This window comes from Schistocerca serialis, chromosome 7 (assembly GCF_023864345.2).
Source record: "Schistocerca serialis cubense isolate TAMUIC-IGC-003099 chromosome 7, iqSchSeri2.2, whole genome shotgun sequence".
NCBI lineage: Eukaryota > Metazoa > Arthropoda > Insecta > Orthoptera > Acrididae > Schistocerca > Schistocerca serialis.
In genome coordinates, this window is record NC_064644.1 from 14,459,210 (window position 1) to 14,484,089 (window position 24,880).

Below are 24,880 nucleotides of genomic sequence, written 5' to 3' on the forward strand. Positions count from 1 at the left end.
ACCAAGCGGACTGCACCGTCACGCCTTTCCGTTTGAAGAGCCATCGCCTTCATTTCCAAAGTGGTAGAGTTTTTCTCTGTTCGTAGACTTTCGTGTCGAGGGATATTCCAAGACGCAAATATCGCCTTGATTTAGTCGCTAGCTTACACCATTTCCAAATACGAGGGCATACTGAAAACCATTGCCTCCGAATTTTTTATGTAAAGAATATTAAAGTTTTTTTTTAATAAAACGAACGTTATTAACATTCTAGATGTTTATTCGTCGTTCTGCACATTTATTTCTCGGCACCGTCACCCTAGTGTCGAACACGTTTCTGCCAACGGGAGACCAGGTTTTTGATACTGTCAGTGTAGAATGAATGACTTCGTTGATGGAGCCACAACCTCACCTCTGCTTACACCGTTTCGTCGCTATCAAAGTGAAGTCCCCGAAAGTGTGCTTAAGCTTTGGAAACAGATTAAAATCAGACGGGCGGCGCTCATGTGTGCTCTGGCATTCTCCTGCGGAAGCTGCAGGTGCTCCATTTGACGACGAACTACTACAATTCGTACCTTTTGTTTTCTGAGTGTCTCGCTGTACCTTGCAGAGTTAATGGTGGTGCGTTTAGGCATTAATGTCAAATGCACCACACCTCGAACATCCCACAACACTGTGACTATGAGTTTGTCTGATGATGGCATCGCCTTGGGCTTTTCAGGCGTCGGTGATCGTGTGTGGCGGACCTCCACAACTCTCTTGTTTCCGGAGTGAAAATGATGAACTGTGTTTGCATCATCTGTCACGATGTTGTGAAGCAACCCATCACTTTCACGCTCAAAACGCAAAAGGAATTGTTGACAGATGACCAGTCTCCACTGTCTGGTCTCAGGAGTGTACGAGGCACCCACCGTACCAGAGTTTTCTGTACTGCAGTTCCGCAATGGTGGCCTGTACACGCTCTCGTTTGTGCCACACTTGCCCTGAGGGCTACGTCTGTATTATCCTAAATTTTTTTCTGATGAGTCATCAGCCCGATCCCAACGAGTCTCGTCGGTTGTCGAGGGTGGTCGTCCTTTCCGATCTCTCTCACACATGACGAGATAAGCAACACCATTTCCTTCATTACGAGCACGAATAACCGAACGTCGCACATTACTTTTTCGAAACAATCATTATCGTACACAGCTGTCATTCTTCTGTGGTTTTCAATTGGAGGCACGTTTTTTGCTGTTAAAAACTCGACTACAGCAAGCTGATACTCACGAACCTACATAGTTACGTTAAACACAGGCTAATGACACACTACAGTTCGGACCACTCTAGCGGGAGAGCGTTGCGTTAGCGAGCCGTGATAGTCGACCGAGTAGTATGGACGACATTTGATACCTCACCCGGTATTGAGAACGGAATAAAACATTCGGAGGAATTCTTATCAGTACGCCCTCGTATTTCATTCCGTCATCTCGTCGCCTGTCCCTTCTATATTGATCACTGCTAATTGAATTAAAACAGGCTACGTGGACCGTCTGAGAACGCACAGATTTCTCGTCCTGCCAGCATGCAAGGCCTTTACCTTCAGTCATTACGCCTCGCTCCGTGGACGACTGAAAAGTTTGCAGGCGAAATATTAGCAGTTCGGTTACCGCTGAATTCCCACCGTTTTTTGGATCACGTAGTACGCTGTGAAAACATGAAGACTCCACTTGGCATGTTTGACGGCTGTTTTGATCCTGAATTCCCGGTCTCTGTAAGGCCTTGGGTACCTATTCACACTGGTGCTAGGTCAGTAGGTGGCTGGGAGAAAATGTAATTTTAACTGTATGGCATGCCAACACTGCTCTCAACACGGCCTTAACTTAGTGCATTTGCATCGCGCTTCGTTCGCTGACAGTGGTGAATACGTGTGGGGAATATGGCCGTCCTGAATATTCAGTTTCGTACTGTCCGCGGCACGGCCACTTAGATAGAAGCATACCACGAATTGCACTACTGGCCATTAAAATTGCAACACCAAGAAGAAATGCAGATGATAAACGGATATTCATTACACAAATATTTTATACTAGAACTGACCTGTGATTACATTTTCACGCAATTTGGGTGCATAGATTCTGAGAAATCAGTACCCAGAACAACCACCTCTGGCCGTAATACGCCTGGGCATTGAGTCAAACAGAGCTTGGATGGCGTGTGCAGGTACAGCTGCCCATGCAGCTTCAACACGATACCACAGTTCATCAAGAGTAATGACTGGCGTGTTGTGACGAGCCAGTTGCTCGGCCACTATTGACCAGAGGTTTTCAATTTGTGAGAAATCTGGAGAATGTGCTGGCCAGGGCAGCAGTCGAACATTTTCTGTATACAGAAAGGCCCGTACAGGACCTGCAACATGCGGTCGTGCTTTATCCTGCTTTCGCAGGGATCGAATGAAGGGTAGAGCCACGGGCCGTTACACATCTAAAATGTAACGTCCACTGTTCAAAGTGCCGTCAATGCGAACAAGAGGCGACCGAGACGTAACCAATGGTACCTCATACCATCACGCCGGGTGATACGCCAGTGTGGCGATGACGAATACACGCTTCCAATGTGCGTTCTCCGCGATGTCGCCAAACACAGATGCGACCATCATGATGCTGTAAACAGAACCTGGATTCATCCGAAAAAATGACGTTTTGCCATTCGTGCACCCAGGTTCGTAGTTGAGTACATCATCGCTGGCGCTCCTGTCTGCGATGCAGCGTCAAGGGTAACCGCAGCCATGGTCTCCGAGCTGATAGTCCGTGCTGCTGCAAACGTCGTCGAAATGTTCGTGGAGATGATTGTTGTCTTGCAAATGTCCCCATCTGTTGACTCAGGGATCGAGACGTGGCTGCACGATCCGTTACAGCCATGCGGATAAGATGCCTGTCACCTCCACTGCTAGTGATACGAGGCCGTTGGGATCCAGCACGGCGTTTCGTATTACCCTTCTGAACCCACCGATTCCATATTCTGCTAACAGTCATTGGATCTCGACCAACGCGAGCAGCAGTGTCGCGATCCGATAAACCGCAATCGCGACAGGCTACAATGCGACCTTTATCAAAGTCGGAAACGTGATGGTACGCATTTCTCCTCCTTACACGAGGCATCACAACAACGTTTCATCAGGCAACGCCGGTCAACTGCTGTTTGTGTAGCTGTCGCACCGGCGTCAATCTTGTGTGAATGCTCTGCAAAGCTAATCATTTGCGTATCACAGCATCTTCTTCCTGTCGGTTAAAGTTCGCGTTGTAGCACGTTATCTTCGTGGTGTAGCAATTTTAATGGCCAGTAGTGTACCTCACAGACACTAGAAGAAACACTTGGGGTTGCAGACAACTGAGAACTATTAAACAAACCCAAACATCAGGTCTTCACAATTGCTGGCCGGAGTGGCCGACCGGTTCTAGGCGCTACAGTCTGGAACTGCGTGACCGCTACGGTAGCAGGTTCGAATCCTGCCCCTGGCATGGATGTGTGTGATGCCCTTAGGTTATTTAGGTTTATGTAGTTCTAAGTTCTAAGCGACTGATGATCTCAGAAGTTAAGTCCAGTAGTGCTCAGAGCCATCTGAACCATTTTTTCTTAATAATTGATCACACTATGTATAAAGAAACGACTCCAGCACAATGGATTCCTCTGATACTAACACTGTAAGCATTCTATGTAATTTATCTACGTATGAAATTCTGAATATTGTTTTTCAAAATGTTTCTCCTCGAGTAACGTGTATTCGACTGCTGAGCAATACTGATTGTCGGTTGGCCCTGTATTACGTTTGTGAACATTTTCGTGAAAGAAAACTTTAATCTTAATGAAATGATGAATTTGAAGTAATGAAAATGAATCTAATTAAATCCAAAAAGAAACTACTTGCGCACACAGTGAAAAAAAATTTAACTAAAACTCAATACCGAAGTACGTTATGAAAGTTATGCACAAGAAGTCCAGTATCTGACTTGAAATATCCAAAAAAGAAAATATTACTCAATTCGGAGGAAAATATACCGAAAAACCAATTACGATGCTGTAACGCTTTTGTTGAGCTGTTCTGATTTCTGTGAGCTCATTTCGAACCCCATGGTCATTTTCAAGCTACGTCCTTAGCATATCGTTATTGCTGGTGCTGTCGAAATGTTAATATAGGCCGGCGGGAGTGGCCGAGCGGTTCTAGGCGCCACAGTCTGGAGCCGCGCGACCACTACGGTCGCAGGTTCGAATCCTGTCTCGGGCATGGATGTGTGTGATGTCCTTAGGTTAGTTAGGTTTAAGTAGTTCTAAGTTCTCAGGGACTGATGACCTCAGCAGTTCAGTCCCATAGTGCTCAGAGCCATTTGAACCATTTTTTTGTTAATGTAGGTGGAAATGCATTAACCTTCAGTTTATGCGGTTACTGCAGACTATTTTTGGGATGCTCGATTATTTTTGTACTTGACAGCTTCTTTTGACAGATTTTATTCAGAAGAAAAAACCGGAAGAAAATAACTGTTTATGAGTACCTACACTGTTCACTGTATATTAATCAGCTTACTTAGCACAAAACATGAGAATTCTGACTCGTCCTGTTTGCTGACAAGAATGCTAAGTGAGGTCTGCTCTGAAAGGAAAGTAATTTACCTCTTGCTCAGCATGCTGTTCTGTGTCTTGTGTACTGACGTCATCAAAAGCAAATTGAAATCATCAAATGCCGCAGCTGGAGAAAAATAATCTGTTCACTTTTCTTTGCTTGTCAGAAACAAACTGTGACTACGTGTGACGTAAGATGCAGTGCACACACGACAAAATATTTAAAACTTTACTAAGAATGATGGAGGAAAGTTTTTCTTTAACTAGAAGCGTTCTTGAAAAATTAAACTCTGATTATTATCGAAACGATTGTACACCATAGGAAGACTCTAGCAATTACGAAATTCTCTCATTAGAAAAATTACAGACATTTAAACCAATTGCATTATTTTTGACGTAATAAAAATGAAGTTATCAATTTAACGCTCATCATGAATATTATTAGTTATGTAAGGGAGAAAGATTTCCTTCAGTCAAAAGTTCTGACAAACATTTCATTGCGTTGATTACCTTGAAATATTCCTCGAAAAATATTCTCCAATCATATAGGCAAGGAAGTATCTTTACAAACGAATTTTCACCTCAGTAACAAAGTATTCCAGATAATTTTTGACAGATTCACAAATACCAGATCTCCTTCTCTAAATCTGAACTGCTCGTTACTATACCTCTAATAAGAATACTCTAACGCTTCACAACTGACTGACAAAGGGCACTACAGATTACTTCAATCACAGGCTGAAGGATCTTATCCACTAATCGTGCATCTTTGTCCCAGTACAGTTAAGGTGAAATATTTAAAATTGCGGAAAACATAAGAAAACATTACAATATGAGCGAAGAGACAAACGAACCATAACGTGTTCATAACACATGCACGACACTAAATGATGAAATAAGAACATGCTGACGGATTAGAGTGGAAAGTTGTTAACCTACTAAGTAGGATAGTCCGTGGTCGGTTATTGTACCAAGCACGAAGGAAAGCATTTAATTAGCGACACTAACTTACAAAAACTGTAACACAAGTGATCTAGCTAATTAACGCACAATGATGAGACAAAAATAGCATTCAACAAACACAATAAGTGCTACTCAATGTAGAAATAATAACACACAGACAAAACAGAATAGAAACATGTCAATACGTTAAGGAAGCTAGATCGCGGCAGGCTTTTGCACCAGACGCCATGTTAAACCTGTAATTAGACTACAGTAATACAGAAAAACTGTAACACGAGTAATCTAGCTGACCAACACACATATAGCATACAAAAATTAACAAAACTTAGATATGCGGACAGTAACGCATGAGATGAATCGAATCGGGATATCCGAGGCGTGAACGATGTCGTGTAACAAACCAAACAATGGGATGCGCCGCCCAGGGACGTCGGACTCGAGGACACATTCCGACGCCATATCCATGAGCAGCGCCGGTGAGGGCACGACTATCTACCACCACTAATAGTACCTTTGTTCTTTCTTTATATTCTTAAGAATCATAATTGTATAATCTCCCATTTCGAAATTACATGTACAGGGTGTCGCAGGGAAACGGGAAATTTCGAAATAACGTCATTTCCATGAATAAATTCATAAAACTAGTAATTTATTAACGTAAGTGAATGTATTCAGTATGCCATTATTCAGTATGTCTTTACAATGAAAATGTCCAAAAGTGTCTCTTTACTTTTTAAAGATGACATCGGAAAGATGTGCTCCCATTCGGCGTTCACACACCAACAGCCTGTTATGAAAACTCTGGAATGCGCGGTGTAGCAAATCTTGGGGAACAGCAGTGATTTTGTTTTCCATGTTCTCCTTCAGTTCATGGATTGTTGCAGGGCGTGTACGGTACACCTTGCCTTTAAGATATCCCCACAGGAAGAAGTCGCACACACTAAGATCAGGGGATCTCGTAGGCCATGCAATGTCACCGTTACGTGAAATAATGCGTCTTCCAAACAATTGACGAACTGCTGCCATCGATTGTCGAGCAGTGTGTGACGTGGCTTCGTCTTGCTGAAACCACATGTTTTCGACGTTAAGATTAAGCTCGTATAGTCTCGGTGTAAAGAATCTTTGAAGCATTTCAACATATCGAGCGGATGTTACTGTCACTGCACTACCATCCTCACGTTAAAAAAAAAAAGGGCCGATAACACCATGACATGATACAGCACACCATACTGTGACCTTGGCGCTATGTAGTGGTCGCTGGTGAAACTCACAAGGATTGTCCTGTGCCCAATAACGAAAATTCTGTTTGTTCACGAATCCGTTCAGGTGGAAATGGGCTTCTTCTGATATCCATAAGTTACCAAGGAAATTCGCGTCCTCGTTGATTTTAGCCAATATCTGGCTACTAAACTCCATACGTGACGCTGGATCTCGTTCATGTAAGTGTTGCACAATCTGCAACTTATAGGGATGGAAGTCTAATTCATGCAGTATTCTTTGTAAGCTTCGTCGCTTAATCCCTAGCGAAGATGCATGCTGTCGAACGGAGCGGCGAGGACTTCTCTCGATTGCAGCTCTAGCAGCTGCAATGTTCGCTGGGGTACGTACCGTTAGAATGCCACCTGGAGGTTTCTTTTTCAAGGCAGATCCTGTTTCTTCAAAATTACGCACCCAAGTTGTAATCGCATGCGCAGATGGGACACGTACATGACGTCCAAGCTGGTAATGCTGTCGAAACGTTCTCTGCGCGGCAGTCGCACTATCACCATTTTTGTAAAACGCTCTCACAGCTACTGCACGTTCCGCACCAGTCCAATTCTCCATGATTACTAAATGGCAATGTGTTCACATAAATTGCACAAAGTTTCGAACATCTGCCGGCGCTACAGTGCTGCCAACTGTAACGTTCAAAATTTCCCGTTCCCCTGCGCCACCCTGTATTATAATTTCAAGAAGTAATCACAGCTGTAGACTGTGCAGAAAAGGACAAAAGATATCCCTACGCCTCCCCCCCCCCCCCTCCACGTGCTGCTGCATGGGCAACAGTGCCCTTGACCTCATCTGCTTGGTCCAACTTGATTGCCTGGTACGGGCCGTGGTAATTGGCTAAGTGGATTGAGAGCAGCATTGTGGCCGCCATAGTTATGAGAGGGCGAATCCTAGCTGTGTAAATGACGCCTTCGAAAGAAAAAAACTGCACCCTCGCCCTTAACTAATTCCTCTAGACCCACCAGACACTGTAGAAAATCGTAGCCGCGCTCACGTTTCTTGATACTTGAAGCTAGTAAAATAACATGGTTCAAAGAGGGTAGAAACGCAGTAGCATTTTACACACTTTGTGTCTTTGTGTGAATATTCATTTATTTGACACCATTAAAAGTTAATTTCTCACAATGTCCTTCCGTCCTTAAAGTTCGGTACTGTAGCGTGTAGCGGAGACCATCACAGTGTGTTTGCGGCCAGTCATGCAGTCGTGCACCAGTACAAAGGTTACCAAAATGAGAGCTCTCGCTGCCGCTATTCGAAAAGAGCGAACGCCCCTTATTTATCAGCTGTCACGCGAATTTGATGAATTTCGTGAGGAAATAAAACTGAATCGCATACTGATGTAGCCGTTCACGCTCAGTGACAGAATGGACTGGTAGTTTGCTTTGACTGGTGGGCCGGACGCCTGCGATGGTGCTGTGCCTCCGCCACTCTGTGACAGGGAAAGATGGCGCCTCTTTAATCCCTGCCACAGTGGTGAGAGCTGTGGGGCCGGAACACAGTCACGCCGGAGACACGAGGCAAATTGAAGGCATTTGTACACCTCTGCAAGTGATGGAAACAGATGGCGAGAAGCTTTCTGAAGACCATGAGTAGCTGTTAGCACGATTTGAGGAGCGTAGCACTAAGGGCACGAAAGATATTTTCAAAGCGTCGGTCTGGGGGATTGCATCCTGGAATGATGAACTGTGTAATACAAAACTGAGATATAATAAAGCTGTGATTCATCTTGAAGTGCTGGTAATTCTGTGACAATATGTAGGACGGCGTCCAAAAATGACTGCAGAAAGTTAATTTATCTTCCCAGACAGAAGTATACAGGGTGTAACAAAAAGGTACAGCCAAACTTTCAGGAAACATTCCTCATACACAAATAAAGAAAAGATGTTATGTGGACATGGGTCCGGAAACGCTTAATTTCCATGTTGGAGCTCATTTTAGTTTCGTCCGCCTACGCTCAATGGAGCACGTTGTCGTGATTTCATACGGGATACTGTACCTGTGCTGCTAGAACATGTGCCTTTACAAGTACGACACAACATGTGGTTCATGCACGATGGAGCTCCTGCACATTTCAGTCGAAGTGTTCGTACGCTTCTCAACAACAGATTCGGTGACCGATGGATTGGTAGAGGCGGACCAATTCCATGGCCTCCACGCTCTCCTGACCTCAACCCTCTCGACTTTCATTTATGGGGGCATTTGAAAGCTCTTGTCTACGCAAACCCGGTACCAAATGTAGACACTCTTCGTGCTCGTATTGTGGACGGCTGTGATACAATACGCCATTCTACACGGCAGCATCAACGCATCAGGGATTCCATGCGACGGAGGGTGGATGCATGTATCCTCGCTAACGGAGGACATTTTGAACATTTCCTGTAACAAAGTGTTTGAAGTCACGCTGGTACGTTCTGTTGCTGTGTGAAGCAATAAAATGAGCTCTAACAGGGAAAGTAAGCGTTTCCGGACACATGTCCACATAAAATATTTTCTTTCTTTTTTTGTGAGGAATGTTTCCTGAAAGTTTGGCCATACCTTTTTGTAACACCCTGTATAGTTCAATGATGAAAGGTGTGGATTAGTCCGACGCGGTACTGGATAATTACAGAAGTTATATTCGTGAAACAAAAATGGTTTGTAAAATAATTTAGACGTTGCTTTGAGTGTTATTTGGTGTACAGGAGAGCATGTGCGATTGGAAATTTGACTGAGGAAGATCAGATTACATTTCTCCATGTCACTCATAAAATTTGTAAGCAGCCACACTCAGTACTACTCGTAAATAGCACTTGCTTTACTTGTACCTTCGTTCAGCATTGGTACAGAGTCGGCATGATTAACGGATTTGGCATGGTTAGGTTAAGGAGAGGTCAGGTGTACAGTTGCTGTCGCCACACCGTTATCCCCCAGAATGGAGTATATGTTCCCCAATCGTCTCGTGCGAAAGTGAGCGAAAGTTTTCTGAATATTTCCAAATCGTGTAAAATAAGCGGGACTTTGATGCCAGACTGGCATTCACCTAGTGGGATGTGAGAAACCGCCTAAAAACCCCAAATCCTTGTTGGCCGGAACAACGATCCTCATCCGTTAATACGCCGAGTGGATTCGATGGGGGCCAGCGCTCCTCTTCGTCCTGGAAGCAGAGTTTCCACACGCACGGCTCTGCGGGCGAGTAACCTGTACTAAACAGTACTCGTACGGAAAGTTCTAAAGACGAAGAGTATTGCAAACCCAGGCAGAAGTAGATACGATTCGTACGTCACCGTAATTGTGAAGTAAGGTGTGATAAAAATTCGACATTTTCGGTATATTACAAAACGTATCTGTGAAGTAAGATATTGTAGAGTTCAACATTTTCCTCTATTTCGTCTCAGACAGCAGAAATTTAGGTGACAGATCAAGGAGATAGACAAGTAGCCACTTGTTGTTAAACACATATGCTTTTTGACCTGTCGTATGGTAAAAAATGGTTCAAATGGCTCTGAGCACTATGGGACTTAACATCTGTGGTCATCAGTCCCCTAGAACTTAGAACTACTTAAACCTAACTAACCTAAGGACATCACACACATCCATGCCCGAGGCAGGATTCGAACCTGCGACCGTAGCAGTCGCGCGGTTGCGGACTGAGCGCCTAGAACCGCGAGACCACCGCGGCCGGCTGTCGTATGGTAACTTCTGAAAATAAAAAGCAGGCAGTAATCTTTCTTCATCCCTCTCTCATTGCGGCTAGTTTCTTGCAGAGTCAATGTCCCACATCTGAACGTTAACGTCCGTAATAACTCAAAATGATCCTATTTTTGTATATACTTCAGAACCATCAAGCAATATATAATGTCGAAAGCTATTGCCTATTCAAGTGTTCCAAATTGTGTGCTACAGATACCTGGATGTGACACGTCAAGTTATAGGGAGCAATTTTAGCTGGAGACGAAATGTGTTTACTGAAGCTCCCAATGACGCGAGGCGTCCTTTAGTATTCGCCGGATGTGGGACGACAAAGTTTCAGCGAACTAGCAGGGTCTACAAACGAGGTGTGTTGCATACTACCTACCCCACTAAACTGATAAAGTCATTTTCAACAAGAAAATCTTAAGAATTAATGTCTCGTAACGGAGAGAGATGTTTTAGATGCGACTCAGAAACCCCAATTATGCTCGAGCCTACAGGCTCTTACGTGGAGCAGATGACTACATGATAGGCAACTCGCACTGCATATCAGTGCTACAGAGTATATACCTCCTACCGCCTTCAGGAGCATAACAAGTCAAACTGCGTCTAGCGTCACTGAGAAATGTCACCAAACGTTTTGTTTCTAGCAAACGTTGTTTGCCATGACCTGATACGTCACTCCTAGACGATTATCACAAAAGCTTTGAAACACCCTGTGTTTTTACGTCACTTCTCAGCATTTCTTCCGTTACACGATGGTATTCTGAAAAGCAATTCAACCTAGTTTTTTTGTCTGAAAGCTCTTAACGCTTTTAAATAAAACGTGACTAAATATTTGCTGCCCTTTGCCGCTAGAGGGCTCCGAATTGTAGTGTGTAACGTGGCGGCGTGTAAAGTAGCTACGCAGGTGCGTGAGAAACAGAGTGTTGTAGTTGAATTTCGGATTCGAGGAGTTTATCCACGCATGGAGCACACACTCCTTCAGAATGTCAAAGTCAGACCACACACGAGAACTGTGACATCTGCAACTATCCGACCTCTTGGGTTCACGGTCATTGACCATCCTCCATACAGTACCGACTTGGCCGCTACCGAATTCCATCTGTTTCCAGAAGTTTACGGACACCTTCGAGGACTTCACTTTGATAGTGATGAAGAGGTGCAAGCAGAGGTGCGGTTGTGGCCCTGTCAACTGCGTCAAACATTCTACACTGACTGTATCAACAAACTCGTCTTTCATGGGGAAAAATGCGTTCCTCGCCGGCTAACTATGTTGGAAAACTAACATGCAGTCAAGAAGAATAAAGTGGTAGGTCGTTGGTAACGTTTGTTTTATTTTAAAAGCCTTAAGCGTTTTCACATAAAAAATTCGAAGACATTACTTTTGAACACGCCCTCATAGTTCTGAATAGGGGATGTATGTGTAGAGCTAATGAACACGTAATTATAATTTTTCCCTAAGTGTCCAATTCTGTGGGTTTCCATTTAACATGTTTTTGCTAGTCAGAATTCATTGTCGTATTTGTCAATCCTATACGGCACGAGTATTCATGATCATCAAATGTTAACAGCCATCTCTTCACTTTTATGCTTAACCAAACTGGTCCCCATATGTCTCGAGTAACCGTTTCACATCTGCAGCATTTCCCCCCTCAGCACACACCAGCCCTTTCCTTTCCCAAGAGAATGCTCGTCCCTAATATTTGTGCACTGACATTGCCGGTCTGCTCTCCAGTCGTCAGTAAGGACTACATGGGACATGATACGCAATCCAAGGTCAGCAGCTAAACATGCGATAATGTACTTTCAGTAACAACAATAGCGCATTTTGCCATATGTGATGACTTTCAGAATATGGCATTGAAACAAAATTTATTTTGGGAATATTAATTCGTATGCAGCGGGAGTGCTGCTGAATTTTACAAAAGCCGTAAATTCTTAGTGAGTGAAAATAGGCAATACAGCGACGGCAATATTATATTTCTTCCTTGTCCAGCTGTTGAAGTAAATTTATAACACTCACCACCACCATTCACTTACTTGAGTTCACTGAAATCCAATGATAATTTGCAGATTGGGAAGAATCTACTTTTCGAGAGTGGGCAACGTATAGTCCTACTTCATTATTTCAGCGGTATCAATGGTCATTGTTTGCCTTGTAATAATAGTTAACCTGTTCCAGATCGTGTCTAATTCCTTTTATCCAAAATGACCGATCTCCTGTGTAAAATGTTTCCTCCTCCTTTCAGTGATATCATCCATAACAGATATTATATCCATATGGAATACATAATTTCCGTAAATTTCGTGTAATGGATACTGTACGACAAGGTTTCACACAGTGAGGTGAATGTACCCATAAGCGTCTCTGACGCTAGTAAAACGTTGTCAGAATTCCGTTATTTATTAATCACTTTTATAGTCATCACGTTCTACACGGGCCTTGTAGCCGATGACTCCTCACTCATCTGCGTGTTGGATTCTCGCTGACGGCTACCGAGTCAGCTCCTCCACTGAAGTTCCAGACGAAAAGTGAGCCATCTCGCGCTGCAGCGCGCTGCCGGCACGTCTGTGGTCCAGCACGAATGGTCTCGTACTAGCTGCTGGAGTGTGCTCGATCCCTCTCCGAATTCTGTGCTGACCCTTGATGACCCAACCGCGACGTGGTGTGGTCAGAAGTCGTGTAGTCAGTCGAACAATACGAGACTGGAATAGAAGGGAGAACCGATAGAGGTACTCAGGATACCCTCCGCCACACACCGTCAGGTGGCTTGCGGAGTATGGATGCAGATGTAGATGTAGATATCTGGCCTACCGACCTGGTAGGTTTCAGCACTAGGAGGCGTCCAAGTGTTGAAGAGGCAGGGGTGTCCCATGAGACCCTGCTCACTGTTTCCACTCTGAAGTTCGCCGGGATCTACATCTACATCTACATCCATACTCCGCAAGCCACCTGACGGTGTGTGGCGGAGGGTACCCTGAGTACCTCTATCGGTTCTCCCTTCTATTCCAGTCTCGTTTTGTACGTGGAAAGAAGGATTGTCGGTATGCCTCTGCGTGGGCTCTAATCTCCCTGATTTTGTCCTCATGGTCTCTTCGCGAGATATACGCAGGAGGGAGCAACATACTGCTTGACTCCTCGGTGAAGGTATGTTCTCGAAACTTCAACAAAAGCCCGTACCGAGCTACTGAGCGTCTCTCCCAGAGTCTTCCACTGGAGTTTATCTATCATCTCCGTAACGCTTTCGCGATTACTAAATGATCCTGTAACGAAGCGCGCTGCTCTCCGTTGGATCTTCTCTATCTCTTCTATCAACCCTATCTGGTACGAAGCCCACAATGGTGAGCAGTATTCAAGCAGTGGGCGAACAAGTGCACTGTAATCTACTTCCTTTCTTGTCGGACAGCATTTCCTTAGGATTCTTCCAATGAATCTCAGTCTGGCAAATGCCTTACCGACGACTAATTTTATGTGGTCATTCCATTTGAAATCACTCCTAATGCCTACTCCCTGATAATTTATGGAATTAACTGCTTCCAGTTGCTGACCTGCTATATTGTAGCTAAATGATAAAGGATCTTTCTTTCTGTGTATTCACAGTACATTACACTTGTCTACATTGAGATTCAATTCCCATTCCCTCCACCATCCGTCAATTCGTTGCAGATCCTCCTGCATTTCAGTACAATTTTCCATTGTTACAACCTCTCGATATACTACAGCATCATCCGCAGAAAGCCTCAGTGAACTTCCGATGTTATCCACAAGATCATTTATATATATTGTGAATAGCAACGGCCCTACGACACTCCCCTGAGGCACACCTGAAATCATACTTACTTCGGAAGACTTCTCTACATTGGGAATGACATGTTGCGTTCTGTTATCCAGGAACTCCTCAATCCAGTCACACAATTGGTCTGATAGTCCATACGCTCTTACTTTGTTCATTAAACGACTGTGTGGAACTGTATCGAACGCCTTGCGGAAGTGAAGATACGTGGCAACTACTGTGAACCCGTGTCTATGGGCCTCTGAATCTCGTAGACGAATAGCGCTAGCTGGGATTCATACGATCGTCTTTTTCGAATCCCGTGCTGATTCCTACAGAGTAGATTTCTACTCTCCAGAAATGTCATTGTACTCGAACATAATACGTGTTCCAAAATTCCACAACTGATCGACGTAAGAGATATAGGTCTATAGTTCTGCACACCTGTTCGACGTCCCTTCTTGAAAACGGGGATGACCTGTGCCCTTTTCCAATCTTTTGGAACGATGCGCTCTTCTAAAGACCTGCGGTACACCGCTGCAAGAAGGGGAGCAAGTTCCTTCGCATACTCTGTGTAAAATCGGTCTGGTATCCCATCAGGTCCAGCGGCCTTTCCTCTTTTGAGTGATTTTCATTGTTTTTCTATCCCTCTGTCATCTATTTCGATATCTACTATTCTGTCATCTATGCGACAATCTAGAGAAGGAAATACAGTGTAGTCTTCCTCTGTGAAACAGCTTTGGAAAAAGACATTTAGTATTTCGGCCTTTAGTCTGCCATCCTCTGTCTCAGTACCATTTTGGTCACAAGGTGCCTAGACATTTTATTTTCATCCACCTACCGCTTTGACATAAGACCAAAATTTCTTAGGATTTTCTGCCAAGTCAGTTCATGGAACTTTACTTTCGAATTCGTTGAACAACTCTCGCATAGCCCTCCTCACACTACATTTCGCTTCGTGTAATTTTTGTTTGTCTGCAAGGCTTTGGCTATGTTTACGTTTGCTGTGAAGTTCCCTTTGCTTCCGTAGCAGTGTTCTAACTCGGTTGTTGTACCACGGTGGCTCTTTTCCATCTCTTACGATCTTGCTTGCCACATACTCATCTAACGCATATTGTACGATGCTTTTGAACTTTTGCATTTCGCGGTGTTGCGTTGTCAGAAGACAGTCAGCTTCTCCATCAGCAATGGTAGGCACCGAACAGCTCACCAGGGAAGACCGTCATCGCAGGTGCATCTTCGACTGGTTCATAGACTGTTCTGCAGTATCTTCGACTGGTTCATAGACTGTTCTGCAGTATCTTAGACATAGATTCGCTTCAGTATCGTAGTCATGGAATCAAGTGCTATTACTGTGAGGGCCATCTATCCATATGATCAACTCCTTGAGACCTGGAAAGCTAAAGTACTCAAAGGGAGCTAACGTGAGGTTATGATGTGATGCTCGGATCTAAATGACCGCATGTCCCCCTCCCCCCAAATCCTTATTCTGCCGTATTCGCTTAACAGGCTCTTAACTGCTGTGTAGGTTCTCTGATACTGGTTGTTATGAAGTAAGTACAGTTCCTTTTGACGTCTCTTATGAGCTAACGAATATGTGTGTCACGTTTCCGTTGGTTTTCTGTCCCATGCCATTTCCTACTGCGCTTTTCCTCTCTCTCTCTCTCTCTCTCTCTCGGCACAGTGTTGTAACGTGCTGAGGCTTGATCCACTTGAGACATACCGTTTATTTCTTGATTCTGTCTCTGGCCCTGGCGTGACAGCACTTTGCTTGTAGCTAGGTGAATGAATTTGAATACAATTTTCTAGTGTCCAACCCCTTATTGTTCTGTGGCGTATCAGAGGAAAAAGTATGTTGCGCCCTCTGAAGCAATAGTTGGACATAATTAATGTCATATTTACAAACTATAATTGTTCTGCACTGTATGAGATAGGAGTCACAGGGTTTTACAAATACTGGTAACTACCTTGGGCAACAATTTCAGCACTGTGTGCATACTGCACTAACAATTCCACTGAGTAATGGACCCAAGTCACAGCGCGAAAATCGTTCCGAAATAGAACCACCTCCGGCGGAAAGTACAGCCTACCCGTGTCCACTGGTGATGTAATACCTCACTAAGCTGTCACTCGAGTCAACACCTCGCATCGTTTAAACGAATGCAACATCGCATTGGCAATTGGCTGACGTAGTTGTACCAAGTGTCGTTGCAAAAGTACCCACCTGTCGTGTAATATGTTTACAGCTGTTCTCTCGAATTTAAACACGAAGAATACATCTACATCTTCGTGATTACTCTGCTACTCCCAATAAAGTGCCTGGCTGAGGGTTCAATGAACTACCTTCAAGCTATCTCTCTACCGTTCCACTCTCGAACGACGCACGGGGAAAATGAAAACTTAAATTTTTCTGTGCGAGCCCTGATTTCTCTTATTTTATCATCATGATCATTTCTCCCTATGTAGGTGGGTGCCAACAGAATGTTTTTGCAATCGGAGGAGAAAACTGGTGATTGAAATCTGAAGAGAAGATCCCGTCGCTACGAAAAATGCCTTTGTTTTAATGATTCCACTCCAATTCACGTATCATGTCTATGGCACTATCTCACCTTTTTCGCGATAGTACAAACCGAGCCGCCCTTCCTTGTACTTGTTCGATGTAAGGCGTCAGTCCCACCTGATGCGGATCCCACACCACACAGCAATACTCCAGAACAGGGCGGACAAACGTGGTGTAAACAGTCTCTTTAGTACACCTATTGCCCCTTCTAAGTGTTCTGCCAATGAATCGTAGTCTTTGGTTTGCTCTACCCACAGTATTATCTACGTGATCGTTCCAGTTTAGGTTATTTGTAATTGTAATCCCTAAGTAATTAGTTGAATTCACAGCCTTCAGATTTGTGTGCCTTATCGCGTAATCGAAATTTAGTGGATTTCTTTTAGTACTCAAGTGAATAACTTCATACTATAAACTATTTATTCTGGATCAATTACCACTTTTCGCACCATACAGATACCTTATCTAAATCATTTTGCAATTCGTTTTGGCCATCTGATGACTTAACAAGACGGTAAGTGATAGCATCATCTGAAAACAATCTAAGACGGCTACTAAGATTGTCTCCTATATCGTTAATGTAGATCAGGAACAATACAGGGCCTATAACACTTCCTTGGTGAACGCCGGATGTTACTTCTGTTTTAGCGATGACTTTCCGTCTGTTACTACGAACTGTGACCCTTCTGACAGTAAATCACGAATCCAGTCCCACAACTGAGGCGATATTCCACAGACACGCAGTTTGGTTAGAAGACACTTGTGAGGATCGGTGTCGAAAGCCTTCTGGAGATCTACAAAAAAATAAATAAATAAATAAAAAAGAATCAATTTGACATCCCCAGTCGATAGCACTCATTACTTCCTGAATATAAAGAGCTAGTTGTGTTTCGCAATGACGATATTTTCTGAATCCGTGCTGACTATATGTCAATAAATCGTTTTCTTCAAAAAAAAATGGTTCAAAGGGCTCTGAGCACTATGGGACTCAACTGCTGAGGTCATTAGTCCCCTAGAACTTAGAACTAGTTAAACCTAACTAACCTAAGGACATCAGAAACATCCATGCCCGAGGCAGGATTCGAACCTGCGACCGTAGCGGTCTTGCGGTTCCAGACTGCAGCGCCTTTAACCGCACGGCCACTTCGGCCGGCCTCGTTTTCTTCGAGGTACTTCATAATGTTCGAATACAGTACATGTTCCAAAACCCTACGGCAAATCGACGTTAGTGATATGGGCCTGCAATTCAACGGATCACTCCTACTTCCCTTTTTGAGTAGCTGTAAGCGTGACTTGAGCAATTTTCCAGTCTTTGTGTACGGATCTTTCTGTGAGCGAGCGGCTGTATATAATTGCGAAGTATGGAGCTATTGTACCAGCATACGCTGAGAGGAACCTGACTGGTATAGTATCTGGATCGGAAGCCTTGCCTCTATTAAGTGATTTAAGCTGTTTCGCGACACCGAGGATATCTACTTTTACATTTCTCATCTTGGCAGTTGTTATTGACTGGAATTCAGGAATATTTACTTCGTCTTCTTTAGTGAAGGATTTTCGGAAAACCGTGTTTAATAACTCTGCTTTCCTGGTACTGTCACCAGTGACTTCACCCTTGTTGCCGTACAATGAAGGTTTAGATTGCGTCTTGCCACTGGTGTGCTTTATGTATGACCAGAATCTCTTTGGGTTTCCTGCCAGATTTCGAGACAGAGTTTCGTTATGGAAATTATGAGAAGCATCTCGCACTGAAATACGCGCTATTTTTCGAACCTCTGTAAAACTCAAATGGTTCAAATGGCTGTGAGCACAATGGGACTTAATTTCTGAGGTCATCAGTCCCCTAGAACTTAGAACTACTTAAACCTAATTAACCTAAGGAAATCACACACATCCACACATCCATGCCCGAGGCAGGATTCGAACCTGCGACCGTAGCGGTCGCGCGGTTCCAGACTGAAGCACCTAGAACCGCTTGGCCACATCGGCCGGCTCTGTAAAACTCTGTCAGTCGTGGGGATTTTGCGTTCTTTTAAATTTGGCAAGCTTTTTTCGCTGCTTTTGCAACAGCGATGTAACCCGTTTCGTGTACCATGGGGGATCAGTACCATCACTTGTTAATTGATGTGGTGTATATGTCTCACTTGCTGTCGATACTATCTCTTTCAAATCAGTCCACAACTTTTCTACGCTTACATGATCAGATCGGAAGGAGTGAAGACTGTCTCTTAATACGGCAATAAGAGCATTTTTATCAGATTTTTAAAATAGATATACTTTGCGTTTCTTTTTGATGGTTGTAGGAGTTACGGTATTCACCCTAGCAGCAACTGCCTTCTGGTCGCTAATCCCTGTATTTGTCACTGTTCTCACTATTTGTTCAGGATTATTTGTTGCTAATAGGTCAAGTATGCTTTCGCAATCATTTACACTTCGATTAGGCTTATGACCTAATTGTTCAAAACAATTTTCTGAGAAAGCATTAAGTATATTTTCTGATGACGTTTTATGTATGTCGCTGGCTTTAAACGTATAATATTTCCAGCATATCGAGGGTAGATTTAAGTCACCACCGACTACAACTTTATGAGGGGGGTACCGATTCGAAATGAGACTTGAAGTTTTGTTTGAACTGTTCAGCAAATATACCTTCTGAGTCGGAGCGGTCGGTAAAACGATCCAATTAATAAAAATTCTTCCAGTCCATATGTGGCATAACAGCAAACCAATGCTTAACAGTATTGGTTAAAAACAGTCTTGGTTGCAGTTTTAGTTTTTTTTATTTTTCAACGACGCGTTTCGCCTTATTTAGGCATCTTCAGGTTATCCTTTTCAGATGGACGCGAAAGGCGCCAAGATTTGCGTAACGCGTTCCAGTTAATAGTTTAGTCTGAATGTCAAGTATATCCTCTACCCATACTATTTCCCAGGAACTATCTACTTCAATTTCACTACAATACAAACTACTTCTGAAAGCAATAAATACTTCACCACTAACTGTATTTAGTCTATCCTTTCTGAACAGAGTTAGTTCGTTTGAAAAAAATTCGGCCGGAATTACTTCCGGCTTTAGCCAGCTTTCTGTACATATAACTATTTGAGCTTCAGTGCTTTCTATTAGGGCTTGGATCTCTGCTTCTTTCCCAACACAGCTAGGACGATTTACAACTACAATAACGATCGTTTCTACAACTAATTTACTGTGTTTTACCTGTCCCCTTTCAGACGACGCCCTTTCTGTGGTTACCTGGGACACTCCAACCTAAAAAGCCGTCCAGTCCCTTCCGCACAGCCCGCGCTACCCGTGTAGCCGCTTCCTGTGTGTTAAAACAACAGCTGATTCCTCAAACTGGGGGGCTATCAAGTACGGGGTCCCACAGGGTTCGGTCTAAGGTCCTTTACTGTTCTTGATATACATTAATGACTTACCATTCCACATTGATGAAGATGCAAAGTTAGTTCTTTTTGCTGATGATACAAGTATAGTAATAACATCCAAAAACCAAGAACTAAGTGATGTAATTGTAAATGATGTTTTTCACAAAATTATTAAGTGGTTCTCAGCAAACGGACTCTCTTTAAATTTTGATAAAACACAGTATATGGCACAACTCCAGTAACAAATATAGACTTTGAATAGAAGTCTGTAGCTAAGGAAGAATTTTCAAAATTTTTAGGTGTGTCCATTGATGAGAGGTTAAACTGGAGGCAACACATCGATGGTCTGCTGAAACGTCTGAGTTCAGCTACGTATGCTATTAGGGTTATTGCAAATTTTGGTGATAAGAATCTCAGTAAATTAGCTTACTGTGCCTACTTTGATTCACTGCTTTCGTATGGCATCATATTCTGGGGTAATTCATCGTTGAGTAGAAAAGTATTCATTGCTCAAAAACGTGTAATCAGAATAATTGCTGGAGCCCACGCACTGTCATCCTGCAGACATCTATTTAAGGATCTAGGGATCCTCACAGTAACCTCACAGTATATATATTCACTTATGAAATTTTGTTGTTAATAATCCAACCCAGTTCAAAAGTAATAGCAGTGTGCATAGCTATAATACCAGGAGAAAGGATGATCTTCACTATGCAGGGTAAAATCTGACTTTGGCACAGAAAGGGGTAAATTATGCTGCCACAAAAGTCTTTGATCACCTACCAAACAGCATCAAAAGCCTGACAGATAGCCAACTAACATTTAAAAATAAGTTAAAAGAATTTCTAGATGACAACTCCTTCTACTCATTGGCTGAATTTTTAGATATAAATTAAGGGAAAAGAACTTATGCATTAGTGTCATGCAACATTTTGTGTAATGTAATATCTTGTACAGCCGTCTTTTATTAACTTGACACGTTCCACATCATTATGAAGTGTCGTATTCATGATCTATGGAACAAGTATTAATCTAATCTAATCTAATCTAATCTAGTGGACTCCTGACCTATTAAGCGGAACCCGCAAACCCACCACTCGATGGCGCAAGTCAAGGAATCTGCAGCCTACACGTTCACAGAACCGCCTGCGCCTCTAAGTCAGATTCTTCACTCGTCTCTGCACCAAAGGACCGCAGTCGGTTGTATCGGCGATGTCTCACATGGTGAGCTCCGCCTTAATCTCGGAAGCAAGACTGGCAGTCTTTACCATTCCCGCTAGCCGCCCGAAACCAGAGAGAATCTCCTCCAATCCAGAGTGACACACGTCATAGAGCAGGAATTCATCAATTTCCGACAAGACTGAACAAATCATGTGTCAAGATCGGAAGATCACTTTCGACAAACTCTGTATTTTAGACCGCGTGGTTTTTTGAAGGATCATTCATAGGAGAACGGATGGAGTATCAAAAGGTTTTAACAAGGTATGTTCTGTGAATAATGATAGGAAACCACCAATGTCAATGCTCTAACTCTTCCCGTGAACTTATTCGGCTCTATGCAAGCAAAAAGGCGAATTTTTAGTATAGAAGAGTGCTGATGAAGAAACCTGGACGATTAGCTTCATACCAGATGTGCCGACGTACCTCTTCATCCAAAAGGTGAAAATTCGTGGACCGTTGAACAGATAAGTCATGGCAAGTATATTTTTGGACTCAAGTGTAATACTGCTCGGCCACAGCAAATACTGACATGTATTGTCAAACTTCAAAAGAACTCAAACGGACGATGCATTACCAAAGATGAAGGAATGCTGAGCAAGAGCATAAGGCGTCTCCACGTGAGGCTCGGCTGCATGTCTGGCGTCCAGTTGCAACAGTCTGGATCGGAAATTATGAGTAGCCTACCTTGTAGTCAGGATTTACCCCTCCAGTGACTTCCACGGCGGCATAAAAACCTGGTTAGCGACGTCTGGTGAGTTTTGGGTATCTGTAAGACTGGTGTTGCGTCAGTGATGCAAACGCAACGGAACTAACTTACGCTTCTGTACTCACCAGGCACTAGGGAAACGTCGAAGCAGCAGTCACGTCTCATGAAAACTGGAACTCCACAAAGGCGACAGCTCAAAGAGGAGGGAAAAGGCACTACGTGGACATTCATTGGTTTAATTTAAGTTAACAGATCTTCTCTAAATTCATACATTATGGTACCCTAACCGGAGATCACGGCAGTGTATTGGCACGAAAGTTGCCTAAGTGAGAGATACGTCACCGTGATCTTAAATCTGAGAACGGCGCTTACTGAGATACTGCCATGCAGATTTTGCGATAACATTAGAAAACTGTGCACACAGTGTAACCCTTTCACACCCTTCGCTGTTCGTGCAGACGAATGTGTTTAAATCTACCTAATTACCGGAAAAGTCATCGACTCCGAAGAAAATAAATCGAAACGAAGTGGAAAAGACAACAAGCAATCGTTTCAATGGCACTTGCACACGCTGTGTTAATAACGATCGTGTGCAGACATTCTTCATTGTAAGGATGAACCTTAATAATACCAGTGTATTTTCCATGACGAAGATTTCCAGGTTGAATGACTGATGCCCACACTGCAAAAAAGGTGTAAGAAAAACAAAATTCATTAACTGTTGGTGACTTATATTAACAACATACTTTTTGAAGAGGTACTGATGTGTAAGTAGAGGCCATGATCTCAGAATACCTTATAAATTCAAATTTCATTATTTGAGTTCTACGAAGAACATACTTTTTCGTAGAGATAGTGATGTGCAAGTAAGATGCTGAACATGAAAATATTGAATATGTCATTCATTGCGGAAAGTAAAGACTACTACTAAGACTTAAATTTTTTATTTGAATTTAACTGAAAAATTTAAAACATTTATGGAGTCTGGTGGAAGGATTCATCAAAAACAATAGATAATTTTTTTCAAAATTTCAAAATATAAAATAACTGATTAGATTTTAGATTGCCATATTTTCTAACGGCGAGCATAAATACACTCCCTCGTCACTCTCCACCCCCCCCCCTCCCACCCCAGATTACGAGGGATAAATTTTGCTTGGATAGGCGAATGTATTATTAATTAAGAAACTGTAATTGAGTGAATACCTAATAGTCATGAGTGAAATAATACGGTTGCTGGGGCTAAAGTGGGCCATAGTTTCTGTTACTGGTTGGGTTAGATTGACTTTGAATTTGTCTATCAATTAATGAAATGCTCATGGACTACAACGGTCATTACTTACACAGGAGATCATTAGAATAAGCAAACTATCAAAAAATTTTATTGGTCGCTATTACTTAAAACTAAAATATGCTGACTTCTTATCTTCGTACCTAACAGTTATGTTGCATGCCTTACATTAATGTTAACTGTCACTGAGTTTAACTAAGCACTCTTTACTGTTAGTAATTTTATTTGCCAAAATCGTTTAAATGCAATGTTCTAAGACAACGCCGAAATACGATAGGCTATAGGTCGATACATCAAATTACTAAACGCACAAAATCGAATAATATGATTGAAACAGAACAGAAAATGTACTACAATTTGTCAGCTTCAGTGATTTCAGTATGTAATGAACCTGACATTGAAAAGAGTAATTAATATTGACCTAGTTGCAGGTTTATGGAAAAACTTTGATTAACCAGCGAGAATACCTCTTTCAGTGTAAGATAAAAAGTTTAATTTTAGTTTCAGCACATTTATAATTTTTGTATTGGAACGTTTCTCTTTTCCACAATGTGCCACTAGATTCTTAAAATGGTAGGATATGGACACTGCTTAGTGTAATAATGACTTGGGTAAATAATTACCATAGGATTATGATTAAATTTGATGCATAAAATGTCTTGTCCAAATAGAATTCTGCAACAGTGGTAAGTCTTTTACAGCACTGATTGTTTGACATAGTACAGTGTTGTACGAGGTGAATCTCTAGTAATTCGGCGACAAAGACTGCATTGACCAAGGCCCATCTTCATTGTGGATAACTTTTAAATGTTCTTAACCGCTCAGTATTGTTCCTTGAAAAGTTCTCGTAAGGCATCTTCATAAATAAACATTGCTTTCTAATTTTATCCGTAAGGAGTATGAGTTTGTGATTGTAAGCATCAGTGTCAGAATGTCGGTTAGCCACATATGAGTTACAGCAGTTAACAAAGCACTATAATTTATGCCTTTCGGATGTCAGGCCTTAATCATCGGAATTAGTGTGAAAGAGCGTCTAAGTGGGACTAAAATAAAATATAAAAAGAACAATAAAACGATATCATGACTACTTCCACCCTCCTTTCCCAGCTGTATCTACTTAACATGTACATCCACATCTGATAAAATAGACTATAATTACATCGAATCTATTGTTCTGGGTATCTCCAGCCTCAAAATAAGTGCCAGATGCGTGCACGGCCCGTGTATCTTGCTGAAAGCCGCATCCCGCTGACAGACACACAGAAATACAGCGAGTGAGCACTTCCTCAATGTTAACATGAAATCAGAGAAATATCGAAGAAACAAAGCTGGTGTATAACCACATGGGAATCCCGGAAATTCAATTCCCGTCATAAACAGAAAGCTAATGGTATACTTGATGGTATACCATTGCAGACATTAAAGAAAGATCTCCGGAGTTTCCGAAAAAGTTATTTGTGTCACCTGTGAAATGTTTATTT